At 45.2% G+C, this 21,802-nt stretch overlaps 1 protein-coding gene across 3 annotated transcripts in view; it reads right to left on the bottom strand.

The window, feature by feature from the left end:
- The window catches only part of GRIA3 (glutamate ionotropic receptor AMPA type subunit 3), a 512,289-nt gene that overhangs the window by 226,842 nt on the left and 263,645 nt on the right, over positions 1 to 21,802 (bottom strand). The window lies entirely within an intron of this gene.

Consider the following 21,802-nt stretch of genomic DNA (forward strand, 5'->3'; position numbering starts at 1 on the left):
ACGCAGGCATTGCGGTCCCTCCCTATCACTTCATGGCCTGCTATCTCCTTATTACAGTATCATATTACCTGCTGGCGGGACACATTTCTATAATTCGCATTCCCTCTGAATTGAGATGGTGAGTTCCATGTTGTAAGGGATAAAAACAGACTGAAAAGTACAAAATAGCTAGATTTCTAACATTTTCAATTTCAAATTCGTAAAATAAACTATAAATAAAGCTGATATGAGGACCCTAAAAAAAAGAGGAGGGTACAGTCTCTATTCTCCCCACTGCTGTTGGGTAGCAAGAACCTGGATATGATTTTACTCTGTAAAATGGAAAACCAATGTTGGGAATCAAAGAACACCGCCTATCTTGTATGAAAGAACCCAACACATTAATGAAGGATGTAGTTTAATCTTCACTACAGGGCCTACTCTCATTTATGGAATCCACTACACCAAATGTAGATCATGAAACCTTCAGCTCAAAGTGGGCTTCCACACAGTAGTATAGCTACTGGGGGGCAAAAAGGCAGTCGTTCTGGGCCCTGCGCTCTGAGGGGCCACCTAGAGCTATGCTACTGAAACTGTGTTGGCATGCGCAGCTTGCCCATACAGTTACACTCTGTGGCAGATACAGGGAGACTTGATCTCCCTACCAGCACCAGGCTCCCCACCGGTCATCGCAAGTTCAGCTGTATCGGCTGGATGATGATACAGTTGACAGCAATGATGAGAGAGGGATTGTCACGCTCCCTCTCCCATCATCCCCCTCTGTGTCTTACATCACTAATGCAGACATTGGCAGCTGGTGTGATTATGTTATTACTTGCCGCCTCCTGTCTTGAGTCTTGCAAGCACTAGGAGCAGCAGGGGAATGAGGAGGAGAGGTGAGTATTGCATTTATTTATTTCAAATTTTTTTATGGGGAGTAGAATATACTATAAAGGCCTATGGGCTGTGCATTATAATATACAGAGTCTGCCTAAGGGGAGGGCATTATACTACAGAGGCCTATGGGCAGTGCATTATAATATACAGAGTCTGCCTAAGGGGAGGGCATTATACTACAGAGGCCTATGGGGAGTGCATTATACTATGGAGGCCTATGGGGGTGCATTATACTATAGAGCCTATGGGATGTACATTATACTATACAGAGTTTTTCTATGGGGAGGCTCAAACTATAGATGGCTTTGGGGAGTGCATTATACTATATAGAGTCTGTAAATATATAGATCAGAGGACAGAAATATTGAACATAATCTGGAGATGTCGACATAAAACCTCCCCAACACATGCAAAATTCAAAAGATATATGAAAGATAAATAGAGCCAAGACTACTGTTTTCAAAATTGAATGCAAAATTATATTTATTAAATAACAATATCACATAGAGTAAAAATACCAAAAGTGCAAATAGACACACGAGTATCAAATGGGTATCTAAAGAAGGACACAGGTAAAGGGTCAGAAGAACCATACTGATAAAGTAAAATCCGACCAGAGAAATCAAGTTCTTAAGGCTAATAAGCCATATAGTAAAGTGTGTATATATGCCTTTAAGAACAACTAGTCAAAAAAATTAGCCAAAGATTGATCCTCACCAATAATGGTCGCAGTGTGGAAGCAGACTGACAGCCCCTACACGTGTAGCCTTAAAAACTTGATTCCTCTGGTCAGATTTTACTTTATCAGTGTGGTTGTTCGGACTGTTGTGAATTCTGTGGCTGAATTCACTCCTGTGGTCACAAATGGTACTGCAGCTTCTGAGCTTCCTCCCTCAGGTGTTCTGGTGAGCTCGTTAACTGCTTCATTACTTAACTCCGCCTGATGCTGCTATCCTTGCTCCTTGTCAATGTTTCAGTGTTGGATCTGAGCTTCTCCTGATTGTTCCTGTGACCTGCTGCTCTGTATAGCTAAGTGCTTTTTGCTTTTTTGTTGCTTTTTTTTCTGTCCAGCTTGTCTTTTGTTTTGCTGGAAGCTCTGAGACGCAAAGGGTGTACCGCCGTGCCGTTAGTTCGGCACGGTGGTTTTTTTTTGCCCCCTTTGCGTGGTTTTGCTTTAGGGTTTTTTGTAGACTGCAAAGTTCGCTTTACTGTCCTCGCTCTGTCCTAGAATATCGGGCCCCACTTTGCTGAATCTATTTCATCCCTACGTTTTGTCTTTTCATCTTACTCACAGTCATTATATGTGGGGGGCTGCCTTTTCCTTTGGGGAATTTCTCTGGGGCAAGTCAGGCCTATTTTTCTATCTTCAGGCTAGCTAGTTTCTTAGGCTGTGCCGAGTTGCCTAGGTAGTTGTTAGGCGCAATCCACAGCCGCTTTTAGTTGTGTTTAGGATAGGATCAGGTGTGCAGTCTACAGAGTTTCCACGTCTCAGAGCTCATTCTTGTATTTTTGGGTATTTGTCAGATCACTGTGTGCGCTCTGATCGCTAAGCACACTGTGTTTCTGGATTGCCTTCATAACACCTGTCATTAGCAAACATAACAGTACAAGGAGCCAACTAATGATTCTCAATAGAGGGAAAGAAAAAGTTCTGACATCATTTTTTTTTTTTTTCTGCTCTGTGTTCACTTTTTTTTTTCCCCTAGACATTTGGGTTATTCTGGACACAGGTGTGGACATGGATATTCAGGGTCTGTGCTCTTCAATGGATAATCTCGTTATAAATGTACAAAAAATTCAAGATACTATTGATCAGAAATCTATGTTAGAACCAAGAATTCCTATTCCTGATTTGTTTTTTGGAGATAGAACTAAGTTTCTAAGTTTCAAAAATAATTGTAAGCTATTTCTGGCCTTGAAACCTCATTCTTCTGGTAATCCTATTCAACAGGTTTTGATTATTTCTTTTTTGCGCGGCGACCCTCAAGACTGGGCATTTTCTCTTGCGCCAGGAGACCCTGCATTGAGTAGTGTCGATGCGTTTTTCCTGGCGCTCGGATTGCTGTACGATGAGCCTAATTCAGTGGATCAGGCTGAGGAAAATTTGCTGGCTTTGTGCCAGGGTCAGGATGATATAGAAGTATATTGTCAGAAAATTAGGAAGTGGTCAGTACTCACTCAGTGGAATGAACCTGCGCTGGCAGCTTTGTTCAGAAAGGGTCTCTCTGAGGCTCTTAAGGATGTCATGGTGGGATTTCCTATGCCTGCTGGTTTGAATGAGTCTTTGTCTTTGGCCATTCAGATCGGTCGACGCTTGCGCGAGCGTAAATCTGTGCACCATTTGGCGGTACTGCCTGAGGTTAAACCTGAGCCTATGCAGTGCGATAGGACTATGACTAGAGTTGAACGGCAGGAATACAGACGTCTGAATGGTCTGTGTTTCTACTGTGGTGATTCCACTCATGCTATTTCTGATTGTCCTAAGCGCACTAAGCGGTCCGCTAGGTCTGCCGTCATTGGTACTGTACAGTCCAAATTCCTTCTGTCCATTACCTTGATATGCTCTTTGTCGTCGTTTTCTGTCATGGCGTTTGTGGATTCGGGCGCTGCCCTGAATCTGATGGATTTGGATTATGCTAAACGTTGTGGGTTTTTCTTGGAGCCTTTGCGGTGTCCTATTCCATTGAGAGGAATTGATGCTACACCTTTGGCCAAGAATAAACCTCAATACTGGGCCCAGCTGACCATGTGCATGGCTCCTGCACATCAGGAAGTTATTCGCTTTCTGGTGTTGCATAATCTGCATGATGTGGTCGTGTTGGGGTTGCCATGGCTACAAACCCATAATCCAATATTGGATTGGAATTCCATGTCGGTATCCAGCTGGGGTTGTCAGGGGGTACATGGTGATGTTCCATTTTTGTCGATTTCGTCATCCACCCCTTCTGAGGTCCCAGAGTTCTTGTCTGATTATCAGGATGTATTTGAAGAGCCCAAGTCCGATGCTCTACCTCCGCATAGGGATTGTGATTGTGCTATCAATTTGATTCCTGGTAGTAAATTCCCTAAAGGTCGATTATTTAATTTATCCGTGCCCGAACACGCCGCTATGCGCAGTTATGTGAAGGAATCCCTGGAGAAGGGACATATTCGCCCATCGTCATCACCACTGGGAGCAGGGTTCTTCTTTGTAGCCAAGAAGGATGGTTCGCTGAGACCGTGTATTGATTACCGCCTTCTTAATAAGATCACTGTTAAATTTCAGTATCCCTTGCCATTGTTATCTGACTTGTTTGCTCGGATTAAGGGGGCTAGTTGGTTCACTAAGATAGATCTTCGTGGTGCGTATAATCTGGTGAGAATCAGGCAAGGAGATGAATGGAAAACTGCATTCAATACGCCCGAGGGTCATTTTGAGTATCTAGTGATGCCGTTCGGACTTGCCAATGCTCCATCTGTGTTTCAGTCTTTTATGCATGACATCTTCCGTGAGTATCTGGATAAATTCCTGATTGTTTACTTGGATGACATTTTGATCTTCTCAGATGATTGGGAGTCTCATGTGAAGCAGGTCGGAATGGTTTTTCAGGTCCTGCGTGCTAACTCTTTGTTTGTGAAGGGATCAAAGTGTCTCTTCGGTGTGCAGAAAGTTTCATTTTTGGGGTTCATCTTTACCCCTTCTACTATCGAGATGGATCCAGTTAAGGTCCAAGCCATCCAGGATTGGATTCAGCCGACATCTCTGAAAAGTCTGCAAAAGTTCCTGGGCTTTGCTAATTTTTATCGTCGCTTCATCTGTAATTTTTCTAGCATTGCCAAACCATTGACCGATTTGACCAAGAAGGGTGCTGATTTGGTTAATTGGTCTTCTGCTGCTGTGGAAGCTTTTCAGGAGTTGAAGCGTCGTTTTTGTTCTGCCCCTGTGTTGTATCAGCCAGATGTTTCTCTTCCGTTCCAGGTCGAGGTTGATGCTTCTGAGATTGGAGCAGGGGCGGTTTTGTCACAGAGAGGTTCTGATTGCTCAGTGATGAAACCATGTGCTTTCTTTTCCAGGAAGTTTTCGCCCGCTGAGCGTAATTATGATGTGGGCAATCGAGAGTTGCTGGCCATGAAGTGGGCATTCGAGGAGTGGCGTCATTGGCTTGAAGGAGCTAAGCATCGCGTGGTGGTATTGACTGATCATAAGAACTTGACTTATCTTGAGTCTGCCAAGCGCTTGAATCCTAGACAGGCCCGTTGGTCGTTATTTTTTGCCCGCTTCGACTTTGTGATTTCGTACCTTCCGGGCTCTAAAAATGTGAAGGCGGATGCTCTGTCTAGGAGTTTTGTGCCCGACTCTCCGGGTTTATCTGAGCCAGCGGGTATCCTCAAGGAAGGAGTCATTGTGTCTGCCATCTCCCCTGATTTGCGGCGGGTGCTGCAAAAATTTCAGGCGAATAAACCTGATCGTTGTCCAGCAGAGAAACTGTTCGTCCCTGATAGGTGGACTAATAAACTTCTCTCTGAACTTCATTGTTCGGTGTTGGCTGGTCATCCTGGAATCTTTGGTACCAGAGAGTTAGTGGCTAGATCCTTCTGGTGGCCATCTCTGTCACGGGATGTACGTACTTTTGTGCAGTCCTGTGGGATTTGTGCTAGGGCTAAGCCCTGCTGTTCTCGTGCCAGTGGGTTGCTTTTGCCCTTGCCGGTCCCAAAGAGGCCTTGGACACATATTTCGATGGATTTCATTTCTGACCTTCCCGTTTCTCAAAAGATGTCAGTCATTTGGGTGGTCTGTGATCGCTTTTCTAAAATGGTCCATCTGGTGCCCTTGGCTAAATTGCCTTCCTCCTCTGATTTTGGTACCTTTGTTCTTTCAGCATGTGGTTCGGTTGCATGGCATTCCTGAGAATATTGTTTCTGACAGAGGTTCCCAGTTTGTTTCAAGGTTTTGGCGAGCCTTTTGTGGTAGGATGGGCATTGACCTATCCTTTTCCTCGGCTTTCCATCCTCAGACTAATGGCCAGACCGAACGAACCAATCAGACCTTGGAAACATATCTGAGATGTTTTGTTTCTGCAGACCAGGATGATTGGGTGTCCTTTTTGCCGTTGGCTGAGTTCGCCCTTAATAATCGGGCCAGCTCGGCTACCTTGGTTTCTCCATTTTTTTTGCCATTCTGGGTTCCATCCTCGTTTCTCTTCAGGACAGGTTGAGTCTTCGGACTGTCCTGGTGTGGATTCTGTGGTGGATAGGTTGCAGCAGATCTGGACTCAGGTAGTGGACAATTTGATCTTGTCCCAGTTGAAAGCTCAACTTTTCGCTAATCGCAGACGCCGTGTGGGTCCCCGACTTCGTGTTGGGGATCTGGTTTGGTTATCTTCTCGTCATATTCCTATGAAGGTTTCCTCTCCTAAATTTAAACCTCGTTTTATTGGTCCGTATAGGATTTCTGAGGTTCTCAATCCTGTGTCTTTTCGTTTGACCCTCCCAGACTCCTTTTCCATACATAATGTATTCCATAGGTCGTTGTTGCGGAGATACGTGGCACCTATGGTTCCATCTGTTGAGCCTCCTGCCCCGGTTTTGGTGGAGGGGGAATTGGAGTATATTGTGGAGAAGATTTTGGATTCTCGTGTTTCTAGACGGAAACTCCAGTATCTGGTTAAATGGAAGGGTTATGCTCAGGAAGATAATTCCTGGGTTTTTGCCTCTGATGTTCATGCTTCCGATCTTGTTCGTGCCTTTCATGCGGCTCATCCTGGTCGGCCTGGGGGCTCTGGTGAGGGTTCGGTGACCCCTCCTCAAGGGGGGGGGTACTGTTGTGAATTCTGTGGCTGAATTCACTCCTGTGGTCACAAGTGGTACTGCAGCTTCTGAGCTTCCTCCCTCAGGTGTTCTGGTGAGCTCGTTAACTGCTTCATTACTTAACTCCGCCTGATGCTGCTATCCTTGCTCCTTGTCAATGTTTCAGTGTTGGATCTGAGCTTCTCCTGATTGTTCCTGTGACCTGCTGCTCTGTATAGCTAAGTGCTTTTTGCTTTTTTGTTGCTTTTTTTCTGTCCAGCTTGTCTTTTGTTTTGCTGGAAGCTCTGAGACGCAAAGGGTCTACCGCCGTGCCGTTAGTTCGGCACGGTGGTTTTTTTTTGCCCCCTTTGCGTGGTTTTGCTTTAGGGTTTTTTGTAGACTGCAAAGTTCGCTTTACTGTCCTCGCTCTGTCCTAGAATATCGGGCCCCACTTTGCTGAATCTATTTCATCCCTACGTTTTGTCTTTTCATCTTACTCACAGTCATTATATGTGGGGGGCTGCCTTTTCCTTTGGGGAATTTCTCTGGGGCAAGTCAGGCCTATTTTTCTATCTTCAGGCTAGCTAGTTTCTTAGGCTGTGCCGAGTTGCCTAGGTAGTTGTTAGGCGCAATCCACAGCCGCTTTTAGTTGTGTTTAGGATAGGATCAGGTGTGCAGTCTACAGAGTTTCCACGTCTCAGAACTCGTTCTTGTATTTTTGGGTATTTGTCAGATCACTGTGTGCGCTCTGATCGCTAAGCACACTGTGTTTCTGGATTGCCTTCATAACACCTGTCATTAGCAAACATAACATCGGACCCTTTACCTGTGTACTTCTTTAGATACCAATTTGATACTCATGTGTGTCTATTTGCACTTTTGGTATTTTTACTCCATTTATGTGATATTGTTGTTAAACAAAATTTAATTTTGCATTCAATTTTGAAGACATTAGTCTTGGCACTATATATCTTTCGAATTTTGCATATAGAGTCTGGGTAGTGCATTATACTATAGAGGCCTGCGGGGGTGAATTATACTATACCGAGTCTGCCTATGGGGAGTGCATTATACTGTATGGAGGTCTATGGGAAGTGCATTATACATTATGGAGTCTGCCTATGGGGAGTGCATTATACTATATAGAGGACTATGAGGAGTGCATTATACTATATAGAGGACTATGAGGAGTGCATTATACTATACGTTATGGAGTCTGCCTATGGGGAGTGCATAATACTATATGCAGGTGTATGGGGAGTTCATTATACTATAGGAAAGGCCTATGGGGAGTGCATTATACTATATAGAGGCCTATGAGGAGTGCATTATACTATATAGAGTCCTATGAGAAGTGTATTATACTATATGGAGGCCTATCGGGAGTTCATTATACTATATGTAAGGCCTATGGGGAGTGCATTATACTATATAGAAGCTAATGAGGAGTGCATAATACTATATGGAGGCCTATGGGAAGTTCATTATACTCATCTATATATATAATTGTCTAAGGATTTTTCCGTCTTTCTGTCTGTCTGTCCTGGAAATCCCGCGTCTCTGATTGGTCGAGGCCTGGTGGCCTCGACCAATCAGCAACAGGCACAGTATCGACGTAGATGTCATAATGGTTGCCATGGCGACGATGATGTCATAAAGGTTGCCTCGACCAATCAGCGACGGGCACAGTCTGCCGCGAAATCTGGAATCATCATTGTCCATATAATACGGGGACATGCATATTCTAGAATACCTGATGCGTTAGAATCGGGCCACAATCTGGCGGCCTCGACCAATCAGAGACCGGCACAGCATTGACGTAGAAATCCCGCGTCTCTGATTGGTCGAGGCCTGGTGGCCTCGACCAATCAGCAACGGGCACAGCAACGATGATGTCATAATGGTTGCCATGGCGACGATGATGTCATAAAGGTTGCCTCAATCAATCAGCGACGGACACAGTCTGCCGCGAATTCTGGAATCATCATTGTCCATATATTACAGGGACATGCATATTCTAGAATACCCGATGCGTTAGAATCGGGCCACAGTCTAGTTATACTATATTAAAGGCCTATAGGGAGTGCATCTATTTATATACCTACCTTGTAATGTCTTCACATCCTGTTCCCTCCAGATGTGTCCGAATCCCAGAATTCCAAGCGGCGGAAGTTCACCGACCTCCACATTGGGACACCCAAGTGATGGGTGTCTCAATACAGAAACTGCTGGTGGTACCAGCCTCTTGCGTGGTACCACCAGCAGAACACCATCGCACCACACACACGCGCACACACACAGACTGTATATGCCGTACGCAACACACAAGCACACTGTGTATGCTGTATGCACCACACACACACTGTATTCGCTGCATGATTCTCAACACTGCAAAGCCTGCCCCCATCGTGACATTACCGCCCTCCTGATGGGATAGTATCGGGCCTCCATCTACTTATACTATAAATGTCAAATGTGTCTTTGTTGTAATCTCTGCAGCCGAGTCATGGCTGGAAAAAGTTGTCATGTCGGTCTGGGCCAAATGGAAAAGATGGGAAAAGTGAACGATTCCATCAGAAAGAATGTCAGCTGTAAGTCACAACTATGACTGTACTGTAATCTATTACATGTTGTGCAGGACTGGTATCTGCCACTATATGGTCACCATATAGCAGTAATATCAGTGTTCGTCTTTGTATAGACATTATTTTCAGCAACAGCAGTCATCTGCTGAGTTTCTCCTACATCAACTATTAGGGTGTTCCACCATAATTGTAATTAGGGTTACCTGGTTAGGGGCCCACTCAGAAGTTCCCCCCCCAAACCAAATCCCTAGTTATGCCTCCGCTTCCAGGGTTAGAATTTGTGCTGATCTTCAATGTCTAGAAGAGTCTATACTTGGTTTCACACTTCATGGCTGATCTACTGTGAGATACATACAGTTGGAATAGACCACTAGTATTAGAAGTGAAAAAATAAGAAGTCATGTAGGGATGAGCTCTTGAATCCCTTGTAATTTAATTGCTGGTACGTGCTACCACATAATCAAAAGTAAACACAATGAACTGAGAATAGCACAGGATCAGTGATTAGAGCTGCCAGATGACCTTGCACAGTAATGGTTGTGCAGAGCGTCTCACAATACTCAGAAAATAATTGTGTTTGGATAATATCTGCACATACTTGTAGGTTTTACCATTGCACATGTTTACATTTGCTTCTCTACTGAAATTCGTTTGCATAGCAACACTGAAGGAATTTAAAAGAATATGAAGCGTTTTGGATCTTCTTCCAAGGGGAAATTAAAATAACAGCAGGCATAAAATACACAGATATTTTATGATGCCAAACACATATGTACAATACCTGTTTTAAGAGCAGATTCTCTATTTATCTATCTTTCATATGTAAACAAACAAACTCCAAATCACTTGTAGTTATACTTAGTCTAGATTCCTATCAGAATTCCGGGTTTTCCAAATCACCTTGTGAATGATCTTGCCCTTTGTTAAGATGGAGTTTGCTGTTTTTGTCTGCCCTACTTCCTGTTCGTTTGTTTAAAACCTGGTTCAGGTGTAAACTTCCTTGCTGGAGTATACTGCTTCTGTTCCCCTTCAGCTCAGCTGCTTGTTCTGAGTCTGCCTCTACCTCTGGCTCTGGACATTCTCTGCATATGTAAGCTACACTCTGTTATCATTAGTCTGTAGACTTTGGGACTTAACCCTTGGTTCACTCCTCCTGGTAAGAACTGTGTTTTTGATCTATGTTTCTGGACTATGTTTCTGTACTGTGTGTTGCTACTTAATCCTTCATTTACTCGGTGGGAGCTGTCGGAAACAATACCAGTATAATACTTTAATGTGAACCTGTTTCTGGACTTACCCATGTTTATGCCACATCTGGGATCAACTGGGGAATTGTTCTGGACTTCCCTGTGTTTGCTTCATACCTGGATTTGACTCTTTCTGCACCGACAGTGTTTTGGATCTGCACCACGTCACCTGTCACACTCACCTTTTGATCACCTTGCTGAGGACTCTGCTTTAAGAACTCTGCCGATTTGCTGTATATGTTTCAAGGACTTGTTTCATTGCAGGTCACTGCGGGTTATCAGTATATTGTTTTGTGTGTTATTGCTGTTGTAGAAATACACTATTTGCACTAAAGAAACCCGTCTCTGTCTGTTCCTTGCCCCACGCTATCAGAATCCTTGAGTTCCTACAATAGTATTACAATTCCCTTACCCTAAACTAAACATAAAATACATCAAAGTTGAAAGTACACTAGACATTGATGCACAGGAATCCACACATATATTTAGGTAATGATACTGTATGTGACTACCCATGCAATAAACAAAATTTGATTTTTTGGCTATGTTCACATGTTCAGTAGTGATCAGTTAGAATTGCACCTGCAGCAATCTGTTGGCAAAAAAAGTTGTGTAGACACAAAATTTTAGTCCGTTGTTAAGTAATAGATCTCTGCTGGATTTTTTTCTAACATTGAAGTCTGTGGAAAACAGATCCTTTAATCAGCCATCTGTTTTTCCTTTATTTGTAACAAATCTATTTTTTGCTTACTCGATCAGTAATGGATCCATTTTTTGTTTTCAGGATTAGTTACAAATTGAGGAAAAACAGACGGCTGATTAACGAATCCCTTTTCCATAGACTTCAATGTTAAAAAAAAAATGGATCCAGCAGAGATCAATTATTTAAAAACTGACTAAAAAATGATCTGCACTTCTTTTTGCCAATGGGTTGCTGCTGAATCCTTTATGACTGATCACTACTAGACATGTGAACATAGCCTTGTTTTTGTCAACTATAATCCTAACAATTTGGAAAATATTAAATCTCTCCTAAAGAATGTTTAAAGGGGATATCTGGGACTTTAAAACAAAAATATGCCTTAGAACTAACCTGCTGGTAATTGCTAACAGAGGCAACGCTCTGCCTGTTATACCCGGCGCCAGTCATTGACCGCACCTGCCAGAAATTCAGCTACCCCCATTCAACAGAGCAGCAGTTTGACTTCATGTTGTCAGGGTGGGACTACTGGTTTCATGCTGATTGACAGCTGGATTCCACCAATTAGACAGGTTAGTTATGGGCTTTGTGTAACAAGTTGGAATTTTCATTAAAATTTGCACCTTTTTGGCACTTCTTGATACTTTGAAAAAAATGAGCTAATTTAAGAGTGGGGCTATGTGCCCACATTCAGGAATGTATGCAGACTTTTCCTGAGCTAATCTGGACTCCATTCGCAGAAAATCCGCTCGTGTTTTTTTCACATTTTTATTGCGTTTTTTGCACGTTTTTTTCGTGGATTTTTTGCGTTTTTTTCCGGAAGTTCCCAATATAACAATATAGCAGCAAATCTGCAGATTTTCTGCAAAATTAATGAACATGCTGCATTTTTTTCCGTAAGCATGGGCATAAAAATGGCGGAGTGCATTAAAAAGATGGGATGCTTAATTTAAGCATTTTTAAGCGTTTTTGCAGCGGAAAACCGCCGAAAAAACAAGGAAAAAAATGTGAAAAATCCTGAACGTGGGCACATAGCCCTAGATGTCTGACAACTGGTGATGAGTGAGTATACTCATTGCTTGGGTTTTCCCAAGCATGATCGGGTGGTCTCCAAGTATTTGTTAGTGCTCGGAGATTTAGTTTTTATCCCTCATCTGCATGATTTATGGCTTCTAGGCAGGCTGAATACATGTGAGGAATGCCTGTGTGTTAGGGAATCCCCACATGTATTCAGCCTGTGTAGCAGCCGTAAATCATGTAGCTGCGGTGACGAATAGAGTTGAGCGACCTTGACCTTTTTAGAGTCGAGCCGGGTTTTGCGAAACCCGACTATGTCCAAAGTCGGGTCGAGTGAAATCGGCCGATTATGACGTAAAGTCGGGATCGACCGAAACACGAAACCCAATGCAAGTCAATGGGGCAGCATAGTCGGCAGTGAGTGGGGGCCAGGAAAACACCTAGAGTGCCCATTTTAATGTCAAAACCATCCATTCTTCTTAATGAAGCTTGTCAAGCGTAATTTACCTTATAATAATTGGAAGGCATTTGAAATTGGGGGTCATTTGGCTAAAGTTGTGGGGGGTAGGGCTGGTTCAAGTAATTAGTGGGCCCAGGAAATCTGGACCACGTCACGGCAGTGGAGCAGGGAGAGGTAAGTATTTCAACTTTGCAAGTGCTGTGAACCTGAGCAAGCAGGGGGGGCCCACTCGTTGGCATTGGCACTGGCACAGGGCCCCTCAAAGTACAGCGGTGTGTTTGCACGGCGGGGGCGCCTCCCACCGGCAGCAACACTTTTGCGTACTATGAGAGGCCCTGTGCCAGTGACGTCGCCAACTAGTATTCCTCCCCCCACCTGATGAAGGAACCTGCACTTTCATCTGCACCTTCCTCTTTGTCCCCGTGTAAGGTGGTATGGTATGCGGGAAGAGCAACCTGACTTTCAGCAGGGTCACAATGTTGTTGTGTAGCGTGCACGGGGAATGTTGCGTTATGGGTCAATGTACCAGCAGACTCATCTATCACTGGCTGGGCAATGGGCACGATGAAGTGGAAACACAGATATAGGCCCAAAGAAGAAAGTGGGCTAAATACAGTTCAAAATTGGTAACACAGGAATAACCAGGGGGCATTGCAGTGGAGGACAACTGGAATGAGAGGCTGACACAGAGAGTAGGGCCAAATCAGTAAGTAGTCGAAATGCAGTTCAAAATTGGCAACCGTAGTAAACAGGCGGCACAGCTTTGTTCAGTGGAGGAGAACAGCAAGGAGTGGCAGACACCGATAGTAGGCCCCAACCCAACTAGTAGGCCAAATGCAGTCTAACATTAACAACTACTTAACGAGAGGCTGAAAATGGTATTTCAGGACAGGAAACCAGGAGAACAGCAAGGAGTGGCAGACACCGATAGTAGGCCCCAAACCAACTAGTACGCCAAATGCAGTTGTTCCATTTAACCACAATTTAATGAGAGCCTGAAGATAGAAGCTCAGGAAAGGAAACCTGGGGAACACCTTGGAGTGTAACACACCATCTCTCTCCACCCCATACCCAATTTGTAGGCCTAATGCAGCCTACTTTCCGACACCTACTAAACGAGAGCATGAAGATCGAAGCTCAGGAAAGGCAACCTGGGGAACACCTTGGAGTGTAACACACCATCTCTCTCCACCCCATACCCATTATTTAGGCCTAATGCAGTGTACTTTTCTACAACTACTAAACGAGAGTCGGAAGACCGAAGCAATGGCAAGGAAACCTGGGGAACACCTTGGAGTGTAACACACCATCTCTCTCCACCCCATTCCCCATTTTTTAGGCCTAATGCAGCCTACTTTCCGACACCTACTAAACGAGAGCATGAAGATCGAAGCTCAGGAAAGGCAACCTGGGGAACACCTTGGAGTGTAACACACCATCTCTCTCCACCCCATACCCATTTTGTAGGCCTAATGCTGTGTACTTTTCTACAACTACTAAACGAGAGTCGGAAGACCGAAGCAATGGCAAGGAAACCTGGGGAACACCTTGGAGTGTAACACACCATCTCTCTCCACCCCATACCCAATTTGTAGGCCTAATGCAGCCTACTTTCCGACACCTACTAAACGAGAGCATGAAGATCGAAGCTCAGGAAAGGCAACCTGGTGAAAACCTTGGAGTGTAACACAACCTGTCTCTACACCCCATACACAATTAGTAGGCCTAATGCAGCGTAGTTTCCAACAGCTACTAAACGAGAGCCGGAAGATCGAAGCTCAGGAAAGGCAACCTGGGGAACACCTTGGAGTGTAACACAACCTCTCTCTACACCACGGAAGGGCTGATTCTTAGGAAGGAAGGCTGTTGTAAATAAGCATTGCGCGTCCGAGGGTGATTATATTCTTATTCGGTATCTACTCACCCTCGGACGCGCCATGCTTCTTGATTTGTAATTAATGTTTATTTGCAATGTGCTTTTGACTTACTCAATTATTTTTTTAATTATTGATTTTATTAAATTAATAGTTTAACATCTTATTGGAAATAATTTAAAGGAGACGCGACAGGACAACACTCGGTGGATGCCATATCTGTGTTAACAACTCCAAAAAACTTTCAGTTAACTTCTTGCAGGAGAAAGAAATTGTAGCTGTTGGACCTTTGTAGTACAGTTCCAGATATTTGTTGTGTGTTTGTTTTGATTGTTAAAATGTCTGCATTTGAGATCTCAACACGATCTTATTTTTTATAATCAAATTAATTTTTTAAATATTTTATTAGGTTGGTTCAAGGGGTACACGGGCCGCAGTAGACAGGTCAGTGGAGGCCTAGTGGAAGGAGGGACCGCAGATGCGCCACTGTTTCACCCATACACAATTAGTAGGCCTAATGCAGCGTAGTTTCCAACAGCTACTAAACGAGAGCCGGAAGATCGAAGCTCAGGAAAGGCAACCTGGGGAACACCTTGGAGTGTAACACAACCTCTCTCTACACCACGGAAGGGCTGATTCTTAGGAAAGAAGGCTGTTGTAAATAAGCATTGCGCGTCCGAGGGTGATTATATTCTTATTCGGTATCTACTCACCCTCGGACGCGCCATGCTTCTTGATTTGTAATTAATGTTTATTTGCAATGTGCTTTTGACTTACTCAATTATTTTTTTAATTATTGATTTTATTAAATTAATAGTTTAACATCTTATTGGAAATAATTTAAAGGAGACGCGACAGGACAACACTCGGTGGATGCCATATCTGTGTTAACAACTCCAAAAAACTTTCAGTTAACTTCTTGCAGGAGAAAGAAATTGTAGCTGTTGGACCTTTGTAGTACAGTTCCAGATATTTGTTGTGTGTTTGTTTTGATTGTTAAAATGTCTGCATTTGAGATCTCAACACGATCTTATTTTTTTTAATCAAATTAATTTTTTTTATATTTAATGATGTTGGTTCAAGGGGTACACGGGCAGCAATAGACAGGTCAGTGGAGGCCTAGTGGAAGGATTGACGGCAGACAGGCATCAAAGGCCTAACATTGGGCTGGCTGTAGGCAAGTTAAAATTGGTTCCAGGGGAACACGGCCATCAGTGGCCTGGTCAGTGTAGTTGTAGTTGAAAGAACGGGACGCAGACAGGCTTCGAAGGCCTAACATAATAACATAGGGCTGGCTGTAGGCAAGTTAAAATTGGTTCCAAGGGAACACGGCCATCAGTGGCCTGGTCAGTGTAGTTGTAGTTGAAAGAACGGGACGCAGACAGGCTTCGAAGGCCTAACATAACAAACTTGGGCTGGCTGTAGGCACTTTTAAATTTGTTCCAGGGGTACATGGGCAGCAGTGTATGGTCAGTGGAAGTCTAGTGGAAGGAGTGACCGCAGACAGGCTTCCAAGGCCTAACATAACAAACTTGGGCTGGCTGTAGGCACTTTTAAATTGGTTCCAGGGGTACACGGGCAGCAGTGGTCTGGTCAGTGGAAGTCTAGTGGAAGGAGTGACCGCAGACAGGCTTCCAAGGCCTAACATAACAAACTTGGGCTGGCTGTAGGCACTTTTAAATTGGTTCCAGGGGTACACGGGCAGCAGTGGTCTGGTCTGTGGAAGTCTAGTGGAAGGAGTGACCGCAGACAGGCTTCCAAGGCCTAACATAACAAAATTGGGCTGGCTGTAGGCACTTTAAATTGGTTCCAGGGGTACATGGGCAGCAGTGTATGGTCAGTGGAAGTCTAGTGGAAGGAGTGACGGCAGACAGTCTTCGAAGGCCTAACATAACAAAATTGGGCTGACTGTAGGCACTTTTAAATTGGTTCCAGGGTAACACGGCCAGCAGTGGCCTGGTCAGTGTAGTAGTTGTAGAAAGAAGGGACCGCAGACAGGCTTCGAAGGCCTAACATAACAAAAATGTCAAAACAATGGTATTGTCAGTGCCAGGCATTGAAGGATGTCAGCGCCTAGACTACACATTGGTGAAGCTGTGAGAGATAATTTTGCTAGTGGTAGAGCACTGTTTGAGCTGGGGGGGGAACTGTCTTGTGGCCGGCGGTACAGGCACAGGGCCCCTCATATTACAACGGTGTGTCTGACGTTGGGTGCGCACCACCACCGCCAGAGACACTTTATTGTACTATGAGGGACCCAGTGGCAGTGCCGTCGACCAAAAGCGGCCACACCCACCTCTTCAGACAAACAGCACTCTCAAGGGTCCAAGCGCAAAGTGGCGATAGCACGGCCCCGTGTGGGGAGTTTGGCCATTTCGTGAGGTGGAAACATGTCGTATGCTGGACAATCAGGTGAAGAAAATTACGAGATTGGAAAAGTCATTCAGAATAGTCCACAGGCAAGACCTTTTCATAGGAAAGCTAGGTGTCAGCCGGGCAGGGTGGGGCAAAAGATTTTGAAATCCAGTTGTGGTTCATTTTAATGAAGGTTAGATCATCTACATTTTGGGTAGCCAGACGAGTCCTTTTTTCTGTTAGTATTGAACCTGCAGCACTGAATACTCTTTCTGATAGGACACTAGCTGCCGGGCAAGCAAGCTCCTGCAATGCATATTCTGCCAATTCTGGCCAGGTGTCTAATTTGGATGCCCAGTAATCAAATGGGAATGACGGTTGAGGGAGAACGTCGATAAGGGATGAAAAATAGTTTGTAACCATACTGGACAAATGTTGTCTCCTGTCACTTTGAATTGATGCTGCAGTACCTGTCCTGTCTGCGGTCATAGAAAAATCACTCCACAACCTGGTCAGAAAACCCCTCTGGCCAACGCCACTTCTGATTTCTGCCCCTCTAACACCTCTGGTCTGCTGGCCCCTGGAGCTCGTGTGAGAACGATCACGGGCGCTGTGTGCAGGGAATGCCAGAAGCAAACGGTCAACAAGAGTTGATTGTTTTGTTGCTAATATTAGTTCCAAGTTCTCATGTGGCATAATATTTTGCAATTTGCCTTTATAGCGAGGATCAAGGAGGCAGGCCAACCAGTAATCGTCATCGTTCATCATTTTTGTAATGCGTGTGTCCCTTTTGAGGATACGCAAGGCATAATCCGCCATGTGGGCCAAAGTTCCCGTTGTCAAATCTGCGGTTGTGCTTGGTTGAGGGGCAGTTGCAGGCAAATCTACGTCACTTGTGTCCCTCAAAAAACCAGAACCCGGCCTTGCCACGCCACCAATTTCCCGTGCCCCCGGGAAAGCTTCCTCATTAAAAATATACTCATCCCCATCATCCACCTCCTCTTCGCCCGGTACCTCGTCATGTACACTGCCCTGACCAGACAATCGCTGACTGTCATCAAGGCTTTCCTCTTCCTCTGGTGCAGACGCCTGATCCTTTATGTGCGTCAAACTTTGCATCAGCAGACGCATTAGGGGGATGCTCATGCTTATTATGGCGTTGTCTGCACTAACCAGCCGTGTGCATTCCTCAAAACACTGAAGGACTTGACACATGTCTTGAATCTTCGACCACTGCACACCTGACAACTCCATGTCTGCCATCCTACTGCCTGCCCGTGTATGTGTATCCTCCCACAAAAACATAACAGCCCGCCTCTGTTCGCACAGTCTCTGAAGCATGTGCAGTGTTGAGTTCCACCTTGTTGCAACGTCTATGATTAGGCGATGCTGGGGAAGGTTCAAAGAACGCTGATAGGTCTGCATACGGCTGGAGTGTACAGGCGAACGGCGGATATGTGTGCAAAGTCCACGCACTTTGAGGAGCAGGTCGGATAACCCCGGATAACTTTTCAGGAAGCACTGCACCACCAGGTTTAAGGTGTGAGCCAGGCAAGGAATGTGTTTCAGTTGGGAAAGGGAGATGGCAGCCATGAAATTCCTTCCGTTATCACTCACTACCTTGCCTGCCTCAAGATCTACAGTGCCCAGCCACGACTGCGTTTCTTGCTGCAAGAACTCGGACAGAACTTCCGCGGTGTGTCTATTGTCGCCCAAACACTTCATAGCCAATACAGCCTGCTGACGTATGCCAGTAGCTGCCCCATAATGGGAGACCTGGTGTGCAACAGTGGCAGGTGCGGATGGAGTGTTTGTGCGACTGCGGTCTGTGGACGAGCTCTTGCTTCTGCAGGAGGACGAGGAGGAGGAGGAGGAGGAGGAGGGGGTGCGAACGGCTACAGACAACTGTTTACTAGACCGTGGGCTAGGCAGAACTGTCCCAAACTTGCTGTCCCCTGTGGACCCTGAATCCACCACATTTACCCAGTGTGCCGTGATGGACACGTAACGTCCCTGGCCATGCCTACTGGTCCATGCATCTGTTGTCAGGTGCACCTTTGTGCTCACAGATTGCCTGAGTGCATGGACGATGCGCTCTTTAACATGCTGGTGGAGGGCTGGGATGGCTTTTCTGGAAAAAAAGTGTCGACTGGGTAGCTCGTAGCGTGGTACAGCGTAGTCCATCAGGTCTTTGAAAGCTTCGCTTTCAACTAACCGGTAGGGCATCATCTCTAACGAGATTAGTCTAGCTATGTGGGCGTTCAAACCCTGTGTACGCGGATGCGAGGCTAAGTATTTCCTTTTTCTAACCATAGTCTCATGTAGGGTGAGCTGGACTGGAGAGATGGAGATCGTGGAACTAGCGGGGGTGCCGGTGGACATGGCAGACTGAGAGACGGTGGGAGATGGTATTGTTGCCGCCGGTGCCCTAGATGCAGTGTTTCCTACTACGAAACTGGTGATTCCCTGACCCTGACTGCTTTGGCCTGGCAAAGATACCTGCACAGATACAGCAGGTGGTGCGCTAAATGGTGGTCCTACACTGCCGGAAGGGATGTTGCGTTGATGACTAGCTTCATTGGCCGAGGGTGCAACAACCTTAAGGGACGTTTGGTAGTTAGTCCAAGCTTTCAAATGCATGGTGGTTAAATGTCTATGCATGCAACTAGTATTGAGACTTTTCAGATTCTGACCTCTGCTTAAGGAAGTAGAACATTTTTGACAGATGACTTTGCGCTGATCAATTGGATGTTTAAAAAAATGCCAGACTGCACTCTTTCTAGCATCGGATACCTTTTCAGGCATTGCAGACTGAGCTTTAACCGGATGGCCACGCTGTCCTCCACCAGGTTTTGGCTTTGCCACGCGTTTTGGGCAAGATACGGGCCCGGCAGATGGAACCTGTGGCGATGTTGATGCCTGCTGCGGCCCCTCCTCCTCCTCTGCTTCAGAACTGCTGCCGCCTGCACCCTGTTCCCCCAATGGCTGCCAATCGGGGTCAAGAACTGGGTCATCTAATAACTCTTCTTGTACCTCCTGCGCAACTTCGTCTGTGTCACCGTGTCGTTCGGTGGTATAGCGTTCGTGATGGGGCAACATAGTCTCATCAGGGTCTGATTCTTGATCAGCACCCTGCGAGGGCAATGTTGTGGTCTGAGTCAAAGGACCAGCATAGTAGTCTGGCTGTGGCTGTGCGTCAGTGCACTCCATGTCAGATTCAATTTGTAATGGGCATGGACTGTTAACTGCTTCACTTTCTAAGCCAGGGACGGTATGTGTAAAGAGCTCCATGGAGTAACCCGTTGTGTCGCCTGCTGCATTCTTCTCTGTTGTTGTTTTTGCTGAAGAGGACAAGGAAGTGACTTGTCCCTGACCGTGAACATCCACTAACGACGCGCTGCTTTTACTTTTACCAGTTTCACGAGAGGAGGCAAAAGAGCTAGAGGCTGAGTCAGCAAGATAAGCCAAAACTTGCTCTTGCTGCTCCGGCTTTAAAAGCGGTTTTCCTAATCCCAGAAAAGGGAGCGTTCGAGGCCTTGTGTAGCCGGACGACGAACCTGGCTCCACAGCTCCAGACTTAGGTGCAATATTTTTTTCCCCACGACCACCTGATGCTCCACCACTACCACTACCCTCATTACCAGCTGACAATGAACGCCCCCGGCCACGACCTCTTCCACTAGACTTCCTCATTGTTTTAAAAACGTAACCAAACTAACGTTATTTGTTGCAGTCACACAACTTACACGGTGAGCTATAACTTCAGTATGATTTAGCTACCCCTTTACAGGTTGGTGAGACCACAGCGAAAATCAGGCCCAATGTTACACACTCTTTTTTTGGTGGCTGCAAATTAGAGAGATGCCCCACACGCAGGACTGTCACTGAAGCACAAATGTTAATATTAATGTCACACTATTATTTTTTTTTTTATTTTTATTTTTTTCAGGAACACTTTAGAAACCCCCCCCCCAAAAAAAAATAGATTTTTGCAGGGAGAATTTAGAAAACAAATGTAACAAACTATATGCTTTCTATGGGCCACTGAGTGAGAGATGACGCACACAGGAATCAGGAGTGGCACACAAGCCCAGAGGCCAATATTAATCTCCCTTTTTTTCAGGGAGAATTTATAAAACCCAAAAAAAAATAAAATAGGCTTTCTATGGCCCACTATTTGTGAGAGAGATGGCACACTCAGGACTGGCACACAAGCCCAAAGGCCAATATTAATCTCCCACTGTATTTTTATCAGGGAGAATTTATACACCCCACAAAAAAAAATACAGAAAAATGAAAAGGCTTTCTATGGCCCACTATGTGAGAGAGATGGCACACACAGGGATGGCACTCTAGCAGAAATGCCAAATTGCCAATCTTAATCTCCCACCAAAAAAAAAAAAAAAAAAAAAAACAGGGAATGTCCTACAATTACTATCTCCCTGCCTGCAGTAATCTCAGCCAGGTATGGCAGGCAGCTACTATCTCCCTGCCTGCAGTAATCTCAGCCAGGTATGGCAGGCAGCAATAAGGAGTGGACTGATGCACAAATGAAATAAAAAGTGTGGACAAACAAAAAAGATAGCTGTGCAGAAAGGAAGGAACAAGAGGATTTGTGCTTTGAAAAAAGCAGTTGGTTTGCACAGCGGCGTACACACAGCAATGCAGCTATCAGGGAGCCTTCTAGGGCAGCCCAATGAGCTACAGCGCTGAGGGGAAAAAAAAAAAAAAAAAAACTTCCACTGTCCCTGCACACCGAGGGTGGTGTTGGACAGTGCAAATCGCTGCAGCACAAGCGGTTTTGTGGTTAATGGACCCTGCCTAACGCTATCCCTGCTTCTGACAAAGCGGCAGCAACCTCTCCCTAAGCTCAGATCAGCAGCAGTAAGATGGCGGTCGGCGGGAACGCCTCTTTATAGCCC

This window comes from Ranitomeya imitator, chromosome 2, assembly GCF_032444005.1.
Source record: "Ranitomeya imitator isolate aRanImi1 chromosome 2, aRanImi1.pri, whole genome shotgun sequence".
Lineage (NCBI taxonomy): Eukaryota > Metazoa > Chordata > Amphibia > Anura > Dendrobatidae > Ranitomeya > Ranitomeya imitator.